General features: G+C 33.1%; 2 pseudogenes; both read left to right on the top strand.

Moving 5' to 3' along the window:
• The first annotated feature begins 2 nt into the window (after nt 1-2).
• Nucleotides 3-3,037, top strand: LOC145584082 (putative methionine--tRNA ligase; annotated as a pseudogene).
• LOC145584081 (putative oxidoreductase At4g09670) lies at nt 2,770-11,832 on the top strand (annotated as a pseudogene).
• Nucleotides 11,833-18,236: the final 6,404 nt, after the last annotated feature.

Raw genomic sequence — 18,236 nt, 5'->3', positions numbered from 1 at the left:
GTATGGAGAAGTTTCCTGCAGAAGATGAACAATTCTCTGTTGGATCAGCTGCTGTGGAGAAGATTCCGGTAGAAGGGCAACGCAACGTGTTGGTGACGAGTGCGCTCCCGTACGTGAACAACGTACCTCATTTAGGAAACATTGTAGGTTCAGTCCTGAGCGCTGATATATTTGCTAGGTTTTGTCGTCTAAGGGGCTACAACGTCCTCTTCATCGGCGGCAACGATGAATACGGTACAACCACCGCTGCTGCCGAGAATCTCACACCCCGCCATATCTGCGACAAGTACCATCCCTTACACAAGGAGATTTATCACTGGTTCGACATTAGCTTTGATCATTTTGGCCGAACTTCTTCCCCGGAACACACTGCCGTTTCTCACCACGTCTTCAATTCACTCTTTCATAATAATCTCTTGATGGATCATACAATTCAACAAGTACTTTCTATTGATTTCAAATTTTATATTTAGACTGACTTTTGAATACTCCTGATTGATGTAATAGGTTTTAGTTTTACTCATTCGTTTTTTTGTTTTGCAGTTGTATTGTGAAAATTGCTTAAAATTCTTGGCGGATAGCCTAGTTGAAGGTCTATGTCCAGAGTGCCGTGTGTCTTGTAAAGGCGATCAATGTGAGGAATGCAACGCATATTTCAATGCTCGAGATTTATTAAACCCTGTATGCAAGATATGTCAGAATTCCAGCCTGACACTCCGTTCCACAGACCATCTGTTTCTAAACCTAGCTTCTCTGCAGCCCAACCTGCGTGCCCTTTCTGAAAGAATTACCTTTTCAAATCAACTGGCGAGGACAATTACTGAGAAACTTGTCGATAAAGAAAACAAAATCCCGCCGAAGTGCATTACTCGTGATCTTAAATGGGGAGTTTCTGTTCCTATTGAAAAATTTAAAGATAAAGGTGAATATAGAAAATTTCATGGCGAGCTTGCTGATAATTTGGGCAATTTCATGAATCGTGTCATCTCTTTTGTCGCCAAACCCCCTGGTAAATCTCTCTGTTGTTTATGCTATTTGTGTTTAATACAACATATATTCATTGGAAAAACAAGTATGAGGCATTTAAAACAATGGATATCCTTGTCTTTCTCTTTCCCTGAACATAAGAATGATAGTACGTACTTGTCCATTTGTTTTATTTTTGATGTTTCCTTTTCTTGTTCTGTACACATCAGACATCAGACTTATCTGACCTTATTGTGCAAGTGATGGGATATTATTATAATTATGGGGTGATTAATGTGACTATTGTCTTATTCAAACTGTTTTAAACATAAGTTGTCACGTGCATATTTATTTGGCCGGAAAAATTCTAGTTAACGTCGGAGTTTGGTCTACGGACCCTCCCCACAACCTAAATAGGATATAAGGACCTTTTGTGCCATCTTTTTTATAAAAGGTTCTTTCTCACAAGGTCGAGCACTTAAAAGGACTTTCCTCGCAAATTTGTTTTGTTTACCTTTCCATCTCATTTTGATCTATATGTATTTTTTTTTTCTCTTTCTTCACAGGCAAAGGATATCACTCTATTATCCCTGATGTCTCTGATGCTGTACCCTGTGAGATTGACACCGACTTTGGTGATTTTCTTCTACGTAATGTGCAAAAATATGTCATGTTTTTAGAGAAGGTAACCTTTGTTCCCTTTTAACTGAAGTTGCTTACACTTCATGAGTGCATTTATCGGCTTGTCACCTATTGCATGTTATTTAACTGTTTATTTTTTTTTTAGTTTTTCTGTTAATGTCCTGCGCCTTAATTACAGGGAAAGTTGAAGGATGGTTTGAAGACCGCAATGGCTATTGCTAGTGAGGGAAATCGACACTTCCAGGTAATGGAGAATTTTGTCATGATCACACTCGTGGTTGTTCATTAATCCTTGCTGTTTACCATTTATGGCACTAACATTTTTTTTTGCTATCATTTCATTATAGAGAACTGAAGTTTGGAAACTTTATGTTAAGATATATCAAGGTGTTCTTTTGTTGTCAAAACTTTAGTTGGAGTTGTTTGCATTCTTGCATGTTTGCTTCAACCATATATGCCATCATTCAGCACAAAGGTATGTGATGTGGCTTTAATGCTTGAGCTTTATTTCCCTTAGCTAAATTTTCTATTGTAAATTGAACTCGTGTCTCGCATTAAGGTATTCAATCAACTTAAGCTGGATGCTTGTGAGTTTACACTTGTTGATGAAGATATAAAAAGGGCTCAGAAGCCTTGGGAAATCGTCCTCGCCGGCCATCAAATTGGGAAGCCATGTCCTTTATTCAGGAAATTGGTATATTCTGTTCACCCTTGCTCCTTCACTGTATTCTAAACCTTCTTCTGTCCTTCTCACATAATTTTTTTTGTTCTCTAGAGTGATAATGAGGTCAAAGAACTGGAGAGTAAATTTTGTGGAGGCCAGACTGATCGTCATGAGAGTGTGGTCAACAAAAGCAAGATTGAGGTAATTGATCATTCATGTAAATTTAACATCCTATTAACTTAAAATCTGTGACCTGATTTGTATATTTAGTTTCTATGTCTTAATATCATCCCTTCATCCCTTGTTTCTGGTGGTGTCAACTGTGTGGAAGGAATCTGTTACTCATCAAAAAGGAATCTTATTATTATCATTATTAGGTATTTGTTAGTTAGGAATGCGTTTTATTTATTTATCTGGGTGTTATTATTAATGTCTGAGTCTAACATCTGTAATAACATTGTAATGCTGGTCATTTATTTTTGGTAAATAACATTGTAATGCTGGTCAGTAATTTGTTTTTTTTTTTTTAAAATTTTTTTTTAAGGTCGGCTATCTCGGCATTGCAAAACAATGGGAGCTCAAGTGAAACTGTACTGAACGTTTAAGCTATTGACACTCAGAGTCACAAACTCACAACAATTCCAAAATATTTTGTACGGATTTGATTAGTATTTATAAGCTATCTCATAATTTCTCAAGCTTTTCTACTTTGATTGTCAATAACTATATTAAAAGACACAGTACACTAGCAATGACACGTGTCATTTTCTGGTGTGTCTCTTAGTTGTTTTATTATTATTATTATTATAGGAAATAAATTTTATACATAAATAAAAGATTACAAAAGATTTTCCTTAAAAAAAAAATATTAGAATAGATTCAATGTATCCTTCCAAATACATATTGATACCATAAACTTCTTCACATAATTTATTATGACATATGTAGGGCCTGTTCACATTTAGTGAAGTGATTGGAGCTGAACTGAACTGATTGGAGCTGAACTGAACTGAACTAAGCTGAACTGAATATTTTATGAGAGAGGGAAATTAGGAGCTGAACTGAACTGAACTGATTGGAGCTGAACTGAACTGAAATTAAGTAAATGTGAACAGACCCGTAAAGTTACGTACTACTTTATCATTAATAAAACAAGGATTTTTTTAGAAAACAAAAAATTATGTATTTAATGATGTATGAAAAGCTTGCCTGGTGTTTTTTTTTTTATTTTTTTTTTATTTTATTTTTTTTTTTATTTAAAGAGCAGCTTGCCAAGAAAGATATGAAAAAAATATTTTAAGTCAGTTGTTTATTAAGAAAAAAAAAATGCAACCTACATAAGAGAGATTGAATAATAGTGTGCAAAAAAGAATCTGTTTTTGGGTTAAATACATATTGTTAAGATTTTTATTTGATTAATAAAAAGAAAACGGTATAAATTTGTTGGTGAAATATATATAAATACATATACCTACGCATTTTAAAATATCTATTTTGCTAAAAATAGACTTTCATAATAAATTTATTTTACAAATTAATAACTTAGTCATATTTAATTTTTTATAATTAAATATAATGTTAATTAAAAAATAGTTATTAAAAGTTACCGTGCAGGACACGAGACTAATATCTTAAAATACTGGTACAATATAAGTTGTGTGTTAGTTTATTTATTAAATTTATGGTGACTTGTTGTGTTACTAGTACAAAATACTTCCCTTGTTTTTTCCGAGTATATTGCAAATAGGCACTAGATAAGGAAAAACTAAAAGACCAAACTACCCCTGCCCACTTACCATTCCCACATAACATTCCCCTTTACTGGGTAACTGGGTTTTCAGTCTCACAACCACAACGATCGTACCTTTTCACTCCACCGTCACTTCCCTATACACCACCGCCACATCCATTGTATTCTTTTCAAATTTGATAAAAATCGCATCCACAACATTGTACTTGCCATTGCGAAGATAAAGAAAGGGGTGAGAATATCCAAAATTTAACCATCATGTACAAGACCTTTTTTGTAAGAAATTAAAAGCTTGGAGGTCAGAATAGGCTATGGTAGTTTTGGAACTTTCGGCCAAATATCATATGATTAGAGGTGCAACAAGGAGGAAAAGTCTCTAGACACTTTATTATACCAATTGTATTAAAGAACGTTCATTTAGTTAAGACACATGTGCATTTAGAATTTAAAGATTCACATTCATGTTTATGAAACAATTACATGCATGTAATAGTATAGAAAAATATTATTATTGTAATTTAATTTAATTTATTTTATATTGAAAATTAATTTTTTACTACCTACCTTTTTATTCAATAAGACGTATGAATTTGTATATATCTTACTGTTTTACTTACACAAAGCTCTTGGAATGGACATTTAATGATACAAAAATGAACATCTATATATTGATGATACATGAATAAAAAAATGAACGTTTGATAAATTTGGACGCATATCAAGTCTCGAACAGACTGAAGCTTGCCAAGCTATTTTTAAGAAGCTGATGGACATCAATTGGCTTACTGAGAACACAATGCAGCAGATTGTGCTTTCTTTATGTGAATTTTAATTGAGTTATTCCAAGTTCCACCTGTTGCTATTTTGGCTCGCGGAGTCAGGTGCCTACTTTATTGTTTTTGATCTAGTGATTGAAGTTGCAGCCTTATTGTGATACCTTCGAAAAGTTCTTAGTTGATCGAATTGTCAAGGGAACTTGCCCAAAGCCTAATTGCAATTATGATTCTGCTCTAGGGGATCAATATGAAAAATGTGAAATCTGTTGAATCCTACAGAATTAAAAGATCCTAAATGCAAAGTATGCATCTTTCCCCAGTTTACTTGCTTTTTAATATCGGGCATTGTTATATTTACCATTGAATCTGTATTATTGCGCTTCTTAGTAAGTGTCTTGATTGCATGTATGCTTCTAATCTTTATGTAAGCTGCTCTATATTATGTTAATATGTATCAAACTTATGAAAGACCCTGTCTTTATAGCCTATTGATGAGAATCATGATTCTTTATTGCAAGTCCCTTAGATACACTGATACAACATCTATAAATAACATTGACTTAATTATCATTTGGCACATATGTGTTGTCTGTTACTAAAGTTATATCAAATTTGTTCTTTTATTCAATTTTTGTAACATAATAGACTAGTAGGGTTTTTTTAATCATGCTTATCTTAAATATATTGTGAAATATATTGGTTAAGCTTATGCATTGACAATCAATCATGTATAAACTTAAACTTATATTTTCATGCATAAACTTAACCTAATTTGTTAAACTATATTTGTTACATTACAATCAATCAATTTATATTTGTTATAACCATTATACATGAACATGTGAACATTACAACCATTTCTAAAGAAGAAGTGTGGAATAGTTATGAAAAATAAATTAAATGAAAAGAGAAATATATTCAATTTGGACTATATCTCACCATTACATAAGGGGGTAAAATTAGTTCTCTATCTTAAATAGGCCATTCTTGGGGTGGCATGTGGTCTACTACCTCCGTTAAATGTTTTCTGCAACTTTGAGAGGGTTTGTGGTTCACGAAACAAAATTTGATAATAGTGATTAATGTATTATAGGGGTATGTAATTAAGGTGGAGAGAGAATGTTTGGATAATTAATCAACCACCCACCGCCACCACCAAGACCACCCACTGCCACCACCAAGACCAGCCAACACCACCAACACCACCTTCACCTTCACCAACACCACCACCGCGACACTGCCTTCACCAACACCACCGCCGCCTTCAACGCCGGCTTTACCACCACCACTACCACCCCACGAAACCACCACAATTACCAACCCTCATGAAAACCACCGCCACTACCAACCCCCACAAAACCACCGCCACTACCAACTCCACGAAACCCACCTATACAAAACCCACCAGCCCCATGAAACCCAGGAACCACCTTGACGAAATCCCACCCCCACGAAAAACAAAACCCATCACGTATTCAATTTCTTGAAAAACAAAACCCATCACGAATTCAACCAACCCCCACAAAATCATCACCACCAATTCAACAAACCCATCACGAATTCAATCTCTTGAAAGTTGAAGAAAGAGAAAGAAGATCTCAAATCCATGAAACCCAGGCCACTATAAATTTTTTTGAAAGTTGAAGAGAGAGAAAGAAGTTCTAAAAAAGATGAAAAGAGATAATGATATTAAAAGAGGAGAGAGAAAATATGGGGGAAGATAAAGATGAATGAAGATGAAGATGGTGTTGGATTTCTTGAGTTGAAGATGAAGAGTTGATGAATTAGATTGGTTTGGTTGGGGTGAAAATTGGGTGAGAAATTAGTGATTAATTAAATATGATTATAGTTAGTAAATTGTGTTTTAATTTTTTAAATGAGGGTAAAATTGACATTTGACTAGTTTATTTATACTAAAAGAGGAAATAAATTTTTTGGTTGCACATAATGTTTAGTGGACAAAAATAGTAAAAGTTGCAGAAAACATTTGACGGAGGTAGTATTAAGAATTGGTTCCATCTTAAAAGTTACCATAAACTCTTGTTTACAAGCTTAGTTTTAAAAATTTATCTCTACTATTTCTCTTGAGTTGAATCTCTCATTCACCCACCCAATTTTCAATTCTAAATTCTTTTGCAAAAGTCGGACGAGTAATTTGAGATGGATGGAGTATACATGTAGAGATAGATTTTCATTAATTTTTCATGAAATGATCATGGTTTTACACAAGTGCTAGTAGCCTAGTATCTTTGAAATTAAATCAAACAAGTACTATACTACAGAAGTAGTAGTTAGCAATAGCATAACTAGTGGAGATGGACTGAACAAAATTTTCTAAGTTTTTGCCTATAAAAATTAGTGGCATTAAGAAAAATCATACATTATGTCTAGTCTCACATAATAGATCTGTTATTCTTTGATCTCATTTGCATAATAAATACATTTGAACATTTCTACATTCTTTAATCTTTTCTCCCTACAGTTTGTTTCCTGCAGTAATGTGCTTGACAGGCTTCTAGACAATACTAAATCTTTAGTCCTGGTCTTTTAGAAACTATGCTCAGTATATATTATCTCAACTTTTGACAGGTACACTCGAATTTCACCTTCATGGCCAATAACGACTTCCTTCAAAATGATATAAGGGTGAAACCTAATCTTGATTTTCTTGGTGCTTTGGGTGATGTAGGCTGATACTATATCAGAGCGAGTCTGTGAGCTGCAAATTACCAACTGCCTATATTCGTGACTTCTTTAAAAAACCCGGTTACAAATGATGCATGGGTCATATTATACTGTGATGCTTGTATGTGTTGGGAGGATGGCAAAATAGCCGCCTTTCATTGTTCTTTTCTCGCCAACTTAACCATGGATATAACAGCTGTTGGAACAAATGGGACCTTACATATGAATGATTTCATTATTTCGTATAATGGTGCAGAGGTTTCATTTTCAGCAGCCTCTAAAACTTGGTTCGCTGATAAGGCCTTGGAATGGACTCACAAATCGAGTGAGCATGTTGTGAGGACAGATCTTCCTTAGGAAGCCCTTATTTTAAAGGATTTTTCGGCTTTGGTTGATGGTATAAAACACCGCAATTCAACACCAGAGAAGAAGTGGCCTACTATTAGTATGAAAACACAACTTGTAATTGATTGTTGCAATCAGATTCTCTACATGTCCGTCTTCACCAGGTTCCGGACCAGTATTAGGTGTATGACCATCTAATGTCATAACGGACGAGTATCCCCACAGACGGCGCCAAATGTTTCAGGGATTTTTTAAAATTCCCTTGGGATACTGGTCTTGCTCTTCGAACAGATTGGCTTGGACACCTGCAAAAGAACGAATATCCCGTAACCGGAAATCATAAATGATCGGGGTATTTATAGGGGTGGGATACTGTGCACCTAAGGGTTTGTGCCCTAATATTCTGCACTCTGATTGGCAGTGCAATCAGGAGAGGACACGTGTCCTAGGGGGTGCCGTTTTGCGGCTTTCTCAGGACCCTTTATTCTCTTTTTCAAGGGCTCATGTAATCATAAATTTTTCTCTAGACTCTAGTTTAGGGAACTTTCCCTAGACCCCCTATCTTACTACGTCGTTTTCATCCCCCCGCCATTTTTGTAATTTTTTTTATTTTTATTTTTGTTAACTTTCTATTCATGCAATTATATAATTATTTTCCTAACCTAATTTCCTTTTTTATTTTCTCTCTTATTTTACCGATTTCATTTTCTTTCTCCTGCATTTTTTCAATTTTCCCCCCAATTTTCTCTCTTTGCTTTCATGGAGATTTGTAGCTCAATTGCGTTTGATCGTGACTCTAATTCTAGCCCAATTGCTTTTGATTGTGATTGTGATTCTATTTTTCCACCTGGAGTTGGTTTACTCGACTCGTTTACTAATCAATGTGAGTAATTTGTCACTCAATCAATGAATTTTTATTATGCTCTGTTTTTCGCGTGTAATTGTTCGATTAAATTTTTGAATCATTGTTTTGCTAATTGTTATTGCTAATTGTATGAATTATAATTAATATAATGTTCTGTTTTGCTAACTGTTATTGATGATAATTTTTGATTCATAGTTTTGGTTGCATTGTTGTTATATATCAATTGTTATTTGTTGTATATTTTTTGATTCATAGTTTTGGTTACATTGTTGTGATTTTATTTTATTGTAATGTTATTATTTGATTGATTTTTTTTCCTGTTTTGCGCATTTTATATGAATATCTATAGTTTTATTCAACTAATTTCATCAATATTTTTGTGTCGTATAAAAATAATGCAATTTGATATAATGCTCATGTATGTCATATTATATGTTCATTTACGTTTACATATGTGTAGTAACGTAATTCATAATTATGTAATTATGTTCATTTATATGTTTTATTATTAGTTTAATGATTATTATTTGGTCAAAATAGATGTTCATTTATGTAATGATAAATAATCATTAACATTTTTTACATGTGGTTATTATACTGTTATTTATAATATTCATTAATGTAATTGAACATTATTGCTATTGTATGTGTTCATTTGTTACATTTTTTATTATTACAGTGGAAAAGAGGATGCTATTATTTTTCAAGAAGCAACTAGTTCTGAATTTTTTGGGAAGCAATTTCCTTCTGAAGATGTGGCTTATGAATTATTTAATGAATATGCTTTTAGAAAGGGCTTTGGAATTAGAATTGGAAAAAGTAAGAGGCGAAGAGATGATTCATTCTCTATGAAAAGATTTGTTTGTACTAATGAGGGTTTTAAATTAAAGATGATAAGTGTGGGAATAAAAGATCCTATAAGAGACTTGACATAAGGATTGGTTGCTTAGCTTTTATTCAGTTTAGTATTGATCGTTTAGGTGTATATACATGTACAAGACATGAGATGGTCCATAATTGTAGACACCCAAAAGTGTCTCCCCAAAACCAAACCCAGTGATGAATACCTTTCACGTCATTTGATATCGAACGAAGTGAAGGTGTGAAAAGTCTAGTGATGCGGTTGTTTTTATTAAAATATTTCTCTTTCTGTTTTTGAAAATGTACTCTATTTATGAAAATAGCCAGTCTAATTTAGTTTGGTCCATGATAAGGGTCAAATAATAGTGTACTTGGATTGGACTTAAAAAGAGCTTTCCAACGATATATTATAAGCCCAATTCCGATGAATAATTAGGAAATTATTGCCAAAATACTAAATTGGGCTCGAAATGAATTTTATATACGGCCCAATGATCTAGAGGAGGACCTATTAATTATTATTCCTAAAGTTATTAGGATTGATTTTAATCTTCTAGAATAATCTAGAAGGTTATTTTAAATTCTAATGGAATTAGGGTTGATGATTATATTTTTAAAGAGTTTTATTTGGAATAATATAAGTGTTTTAAGATAAACCTGATTTTAATTTGATAAACGCAAAATTAGTTTCTTAATCATATTAAGAAGAGGATTCCGCGTGCAAAGCGCGTGTTATTTCTCACTTAGCGCAAGACGACAAGTCTGTCGCCTGACGCTAACAGCTGTTGCCTGGCGCTGGTGCCTGTCGTCTGGCGCTAACTCCTGTCGTTCGCGACAGGAGGTCTTTTATTCCGAATGGGACTTAATTTATTTTCGATCGGTTTCCAGACTATTTTTCTATAAATAGGGTCCTTGACCCCCGTTTTTAATCATTCACAATCAATCATCTATCTTCTCTCTCTCTAAAGCTAGAAGCTTACTCTCTCTCTATTCTTTTTCTAAACCTTCCCTCTTACAAAATTCCGCGTACATTAGTTCTAGACACACTTAGTCAAGTTCGAAGTTGCCTTCGCCCTAGACGTGAAAGGTTGATAATTTCTGAGGGTTTGGTCCCAAATCACTATTTCAATTATTTAATTTAATTGTGTGATTTATTACTTTCCTTGAAGTTACTAACGTGTGTATTTTGTTATTAGAAAGAGATATAAGGCATCCAAGTAAGTGATTTAATTACTTTATTATTCTATTGATATAGAAATCATGCTTTGATTATTTTAGTTCCTAGTATCATGTTAGGATGTCTTTATGATTCCTAGTATCATGTTTAGGGTAATAACTAATATTTCTAGTATCATGCTTAGGATGCATCCTATTCTTTCCTAATATCATGTTAGTTCTAAAGCTTTGATCTTTATTGCTTAGTGACAAGCTAGGGTTTGTTATTAATCATGTTAGTATCATGCCTAAGATCTTTCTAATATTATTATGCTTTATTGAGATTGAGATTATGATGATGATTGTTGTTATTATTGTTGCTTGATATTATTATTGTTATTGCTTGATCACGCCTTTCTTGCATGTTTAAAGGGAATTTGTACTTGTAATCACGCTTAGTAAGATAATTAATAATCTTGTTTAGGTTAATATGATTATGATTCAAGTGATCGCCAACAATAGTTTTGTTCGTGCATTAATATTCAACCAACATATATTAAACAGGTTTAGGGTTAACCTATTGATTGCATGTTAGTCAGAAAGCGTACATGAATAGAGAAGAATAAAGTAGAGGCCTATTATTAGGGCAAGTTCAATCTCTTTTAGGTTGGATTTGTACCTTCATCCCCGAATATCCAGTCATGGTTCCAGACCACTATGGAGTTAGCGATCTCATGGATCGTGAAGGGGAGTAACCTTCACCCTGTGAACGGTTTACAAGTTCCTAAAACTTGTTGGATACTCTTTTGCTCTAGCTTCCTTCCCTTTGGACGCCACCATGCTTAAGTGTATGATCACAATGGGGCTCAAGTGTGGGATGCTTGAAAGTATTCCCTACAATAATCATGAAATGATTCCTGTTGACAAGAGACATTTGATAAGGTCTCAAAGGGATATTTCTAAGGAACACATTAATTTCATTTCCACACTTATATTGAGTGGAGTTAAAGTTTCTGATTCTTTGAGAGCTTTAAAGAAGGAGGTTGGAAGGTCTCCTAACCTTTGTTTTACAGCTCTTGATGCTTATAATGCTATTTCGGTTGAAAAGAGAGCTAAACTTTAGGGAGGGGACAACAATCAACTAATCAAATTTTTTGCAAAAAGACAAAGTGGTGAAGCAAATTTCTATTATGACTTTGAACAAGATGAAAATGGTGTATTAGTTAGTTTTTTTGAGAGAGATGGAAGGATGATGAGAGATTATCATTACTTTGGTAATTTGTTAGTCTTTGATACTACTTATAGGACCAACAAATATGGTATGATTTGTGCTCCATTTGTTGGTATGAATCATCATGCAAATATGTGATGTTTGGCATGGGATTTGTACTTAATGAAAGAACAGAATCATTTGAGTGGTGATACTTTTTAAACTTCTATGGAAGGAAATGTCCTATTATAGTAATGACTGATCAAGCTCAAGCAATTACAGCTGGTATAAGAAATATTTTCCCTACAAGTGTTCATCATAGATTATGTGTGTGGCATATTGAACAAAATTCCAAGAAACACATTGGGGCATTGAGAGCTTTGAATGGTTTCACTAATTTCTTTGGTTATTTGCTGAAGTACTGTGAAACTCCATCTGAATTTGAACATTATTGGAAAAGGTACTTATGTTATTCTTGAATTTTAATACTTGTTTATAGAATATGAACATCTAGTGATTTATACATGTTTATTTGTAATGATCGTTATTGTTCTTAATGATCATGTCTGATATACAGAATATTGATGAAATATGACTATGCAAAGGTTAATTGGTTAAATGATTTGTATAAGATTAAAGAGATGTGGTGTCCAGCTTTTTCAAAGCAACATTGGTCTGGAGGTGTGCTTTCATCTCAATGTAGTGAGACAACTGACAAATCAGTTTCTCAAAGGCTTAACAAGACACAAGGTCTATGTGATTTCTATCAAGTGTTCCTTGATGTGGTTCAAGAGTGGAGAAGCAAGGGAAAAGGGAGAGATTATAATACAATCAGAGGTAATCATCATTTGGCCTTTGAATACATTGAGATTCTTGTTTATGCTAGATCATTATATATAATTCAAGCTTGTGTGCTTTTTGAGGAAGAGTTCATTAAGGGTACCGCTTTTGATCATAAGGATGCTGGTTTGAATTTTCCTGAATATTGTTATCATTTGTGGAGACCCAGGAAAGGCATAATCAAGCATGAGGTTGTTTTTAATAAAGAAACACATGCAATATGTTGTACATGCATGTTGTTTAGTGAGATAGGTTTGCTTTGTTCTCATGCTCTTTGGATTTATCACATGAACTGTGTTCATAAGATTCTAGATGAGTATATATGTAAGAGGTGGACTAAGGCTGCCATGTGTAGTCATGGTCTTGATGAACCTACATTGAAGTCTAATGTAGTATCCACAAGTGTTTGGAGGTCACAAACACTAAGGAAAATTGTTAAGTTGGTAACAAGTTGTCAACACTCTTTGAATGCTAGAGCAGAGGTTGAATGATTTTTAATCTTTAAAAAAAAAAGATTGAGAGTGTTATAGGCGGTATTGATTTTAGTGAACCGGTTGAAGGTATTGAATTGTTGATCATGAAGTTAAGAATCCGCCAAAATCAAGGCCTATTGGTGAGAGGAATTATAGGCCTAAGAGTAATTTAGAGAAGGCTTATAACAAAGCCAGGGGTCAAGGGATGAAGAAAAAGTCAGTATACACTCCTTATAAAAGATCTAAAGGTCAAGCAGTTGCTAAGGTAATAATGAACATTAATGTTTTTGTGGTTGATTATTTATGTCCAGGAATTGAACATTTTTGTTTTACCTTAGGAATTGGATGAGAATGGGGGTCCTATCTCCTATGCTAATTCTTTTACTGATCCCAATGAGTTAATTGCGATTAAAAATCCACCTGGTCAGGTAAATATTAATTTATTTTCTTTTTTTATTTATTTATTTATTTTATTTAATATTAGTAATATTTAAAACATTTTTATTTATTTATTTTATTTTCAAGGTTGGTAATAAAAAAATCAGCTATTGTAGAAGATATCCCTTCTTCTTCTAAAGAATCAGATGATAGTATTTCAAATGACTTTGAACATGTATTATGTAAATGATTATTTATTTATTTGTAGTTGTACATTTCAGTAATTTTAAGTTGTGTTTATTAAATTTCTGTAATTTTTATAATTTTGATTTTATTTATTTTATTATAGGAATATGGAGAAAGCTCTATGCAATCAAACGTTATTGTTGATCCAGACATATCCTCTATTGTAAAGGTCAAATATTATTCATCTACCTTTTATTTTCATATAGGTTCATTATGTATCTTGAATTTGATCATTAAGTGTTTTGAATTTGATCATCAGGGTAAAAATATTGATGTTGCTCAAAGTGTTGCAGTTGCTCAAGATGTTGTTACTATTCCAAAAAATGTTCAATTTCCACCAAAGAAACCAAAAAATTTACAATTTCCCACAGTTGTGCATGCTCAAACCAATGCTCAAGGTCCTCCTAAAATTTCTAGAATTGTTCAAAATCCTTCAAATGTTCCAAGAAATGATCTAGTTGGTCCTAGTGTTCCAAGGAATGTTCAAGCTGTTCCTAGTGTTTCAAGAAATGTTCATGATGTGCTAATGTTCCAAGAAGTAGTCAAGGCAGTTCTCGAAATGTTCAAGTTTCTTCTAGTGTTTCAACTAAATATGATAGGTTATTAGCTTTTTTTGATACAAGCGTGGCTAAGAGATTGGCTACAAATGGGAAATAGGAGAGTAAATTAGTATACAATTATGTTTTGGTTTATCACTATCAACATTTTTAATTGTCTCAACTTTAAAGAGATTCAAGTTGCGCCAAGTTGTTTTTATTTTGATTTAAAATGTAATCTGAACCTTTTTGTTTAAAACTATTCTTATCTTTCCTATAAATGATTATTTAGTATTTGAAGGTGATTATTTACTTTCGTAAATAGTCATTAGTTTTATCATTTTTATTTGAAAATGATCATTTATATTTGAAAATGATCTAATTTGATTAACATAGTAGTTTATACAAAACTTGCAATTTTAATGTATAATGTTGGAATAATTATGTAAACTTGAATACCTGTCAATATTATAAACTTAATAAATTTTGTTTATAAGTGAACAATCTTTACCAAAAAAAAAAAAAAAAAAAAATTATGTCTATAAAAATCATCAAACATGTATGATCATGTATTTGTCTATACGTGAACATATTGTATTAAGATGTTGCAAATCTTCTTGCTGCTCTTCTATTACTCTCTGTTTTCTTCATTCAGCATTAGTTGTGTAGTGTATTGTACTCTGATCTTTCTGATTTGGTCTACCTGTTTCAGGAAAATAAATTTTATAAACATGAACATTAATTGTTATACAAATGATCATTATGTCTTACAAAGTGATCATAAAGTAATTTTTTTTTGTGTGTTGAAATTTACTTACATAGTTTGCTTTTAAGTCACAAACCCATTCTTCATTTGGATCAGAAGTGAAAGTTTCCATATGTTTCATAATGTATGATTCGCAATTTGTGTGATCTTCGTTGCTCCTCCACTTCATTTCCTGCAAAACCACTTTATATTTCTCAATAGAATCTGCATCTTCATATCCCAATTTTTTCAAGCATTCTGCATATCCTTTTAACTGCAACATATATAAATAAATATTAAAATTTATTCTCATAAATGTATTACTTTAAATTAAAAATAGTATTAATTTTACTTACCACAAATTCTGGTTGGTTTTGATACTTTGGCAATTGTTTGATGTTGTGGCAGTTTTCTGTTGTCAATGATATGCATTGTCTCATTGACATGATCAATGTATAGAAGATAGAAACGTGCAGATATGGCCACTGGAAAAAAATCTGTACATAATTGGCAATGTTATTATATATTCTCATTATTTTAAATGAACATATTATTAATCCATATTGTTTATTAATACTTGTTGATATCCAAAAACGATTTAACTTTGTATAACCTCAACTCATTTTTTATTCTTTCTCTGAATTGAAGTATTCAAGTCTAAGCTCCATTGTTGATCCTTCAGGACAAACTGTATTTGCACACATAATTTGTTGCAAATGATGCAAATGATTTTTTTTAATATTCAATATTGATCATCTTGTATAATGAAAATGATCATTTTAATATATTAAACAATACACTTTATATAACAATGTACATATGTTTCATTAAAATAGAAACTTACATGTGGACATGTTGAGAAGTAGATCTTGTTCTTTAACCTTTTTTGATTCAGTATTGTGGCCCATGAATCAATCACACAATTAAGTACTAGTATATCTCCTTCAAGAGTTTTCATCTGTCCCCTATTAACCAAATTCAATCCAAAGTAATATAGTAGTTCACTGCAAAATTTTCATTTTTAAAATTATATGTCTTTACAATAAACGTAATGTTATAATTTTCATGAAGTAAATGATGTTTACCTTTGATCTTTTCCACTAAAAGCAAAGTCAGTTACAAGTTTGTTCATTGTTTCTTCATCTTTGAACAAACCCTTGTACTTGACCATGTACGAAGATCGGAAAGCAAGAGGAGTAGTTGGGGTTTCCACTACTAGAATAAGGCCATTTTCCGACTTAAAATATCCATCGGAATAGGTTAAAATTCCGTCGTAAATCACCTTTCCGACGAAATTCCGTCGTTACAATCCGTCGCAAAACAGTTCGTAGGAAAAAGTGGGTTTTTCGAGGAAAATTCCGTCGGAAACCACTTTTCCGACAGATTTTTCGACGGATTTAATTCTGTCGGTGCCAATTTTGACTTTTTATCTAAATCCGTTGCTATTTTTCGACGGGTATATTTCGTCGTTGATGTTATTTTTCGACGGAAAATTCGGTCGTAAATCACACATTTCCGACGGATTGTATATGTCGCAAAGAAGCAGACATTGCGAGGAAAACTATTCTATCGCAAATTTACGACGGAAAAAAGGGTCGCAAATTTGCGATGGAATAAAATTCCTCGCAAAGGTTGTTTTATGCGACGGATTTTTATACAATAATTCCGTTACAGATGCTTTTTCCGACGGATTTTTGTTGCAACATTTCCGTCAAAAATTACATTTTAATTCAAGAAATTCAGAAAGGTTGTTTTTTCGATGGATTATTATACAATATTCCGTCGCAAATGCTTTTTTCGACTGATTTTTGCTGCAACATTTCCGTTGGAAATTACATTTTAATTCAAGAAATTCAGATTTATTTTTTTTAATAAAAATAAGCATCATTCAAAACCTATACTCCTGCACCTAATTCCTGTTACAATAAAAATAATAATCGAATTACGCAAATATTTATAAATATATTTTGATAACAGCTAAGCTGAAGTTAATTATAATCAAAAGTTATATAATATAGTCATTACCATAAAAGCGGGAACATAATCAAAAGCTACATATATAATTAAAATGAAGTACATGTCCATACTACATAAACCGAAGCTAGGCTAAACAATTGCCGGGGTACCCTGGCATGCTCCTCCACTACCCGGGTCGTCCATGGGGTCTCGATGATGAGGCTGAATGGTGGAACATGTGTCGTTGCCGGCGAATCGACTCATGAACTCATCCCACCTCTCTCCTGGGCTCTCTTCTCCATTCCGGCCACTTCAGCTTGAATTCGGGTTTGCATCTCAGCTTCCATTTCACTCCGGATTTCACTCCGGAGTTCACTCCGGATTTCACTGCGAAGAGCCTGCAACCTATGCTCCATCGGATCCTGCATCTGAGAAACAACGGACGGTGTGTACTGATGTGAAGACCTGGAAACTCAACCCATCCTGTTGTCATAGTACAACTCTGCACTTTGGCCAAGTCCCCTTACACGAGCCTTCTTGTTGCGACAACCCACAGTCTCCTAATACAACTCGTTCGGACTCTTTTTAATCCCTTAAGTGGTGGCTTCTTCAACCTTCTTCTGGTAGGTCTCCTACAAGATATACAATATACGAACATATATTGTTTAAAAAAATTACCAACAACATAAGTTACCAGTAAAGCAAATAAGTGGTTATGACTTGAAATCACATAGAATAAGCTATTTTCCAAGTTTTTGGGATCATTTCATCAAATTAGAGCCAAGTAAAGCCAAAATGGCTTCTAATATGCCTATTTTCTTCAATACTTAACTAATGAACTCATTGTTTCAAGAACCATCTCACAATTACATAGTTAAGTGGTTATGACTTGAAATGACGTAAAAGAAGCTATTTTCTAAGTTTTTGGGATCATTTCATCAAAATAGAGCCAAGTAAAGCCAAAATGGCTTCTAATATGCCTATTTTATTCAATACTTGACTAATGAACTCATTCTTTCTCAAACCATCTCACAATTACATAGTTATAAGTGGTTATGACTAGTAATAACATAAAAGAAGCTATTTCCTAAGTTTTTAGGATCATTTCATCAAAATAGAGCCAAGTAAAGCCAAAATGGCTTC

This window comes from Chenopodium album, chromosome 16, assembly GCF_948465745.1.
Source record: "Chenopodium album chromosome 16, dcCheAlbu1.1, whole genome shotgun sequence".
In the NCBI taxonomy this organism is placed as follows: Eukaryota; Viridiplantae; Streptophyta; class Magnoliopsida; order Caryophyllales; family Amaranthaceae; genus Chenopodium; species Chenopodium album.
Note: the sequence above shows the minus strand (reverse complement) of the source record. Positions and strands in the feature narration are given on the sequence as shown.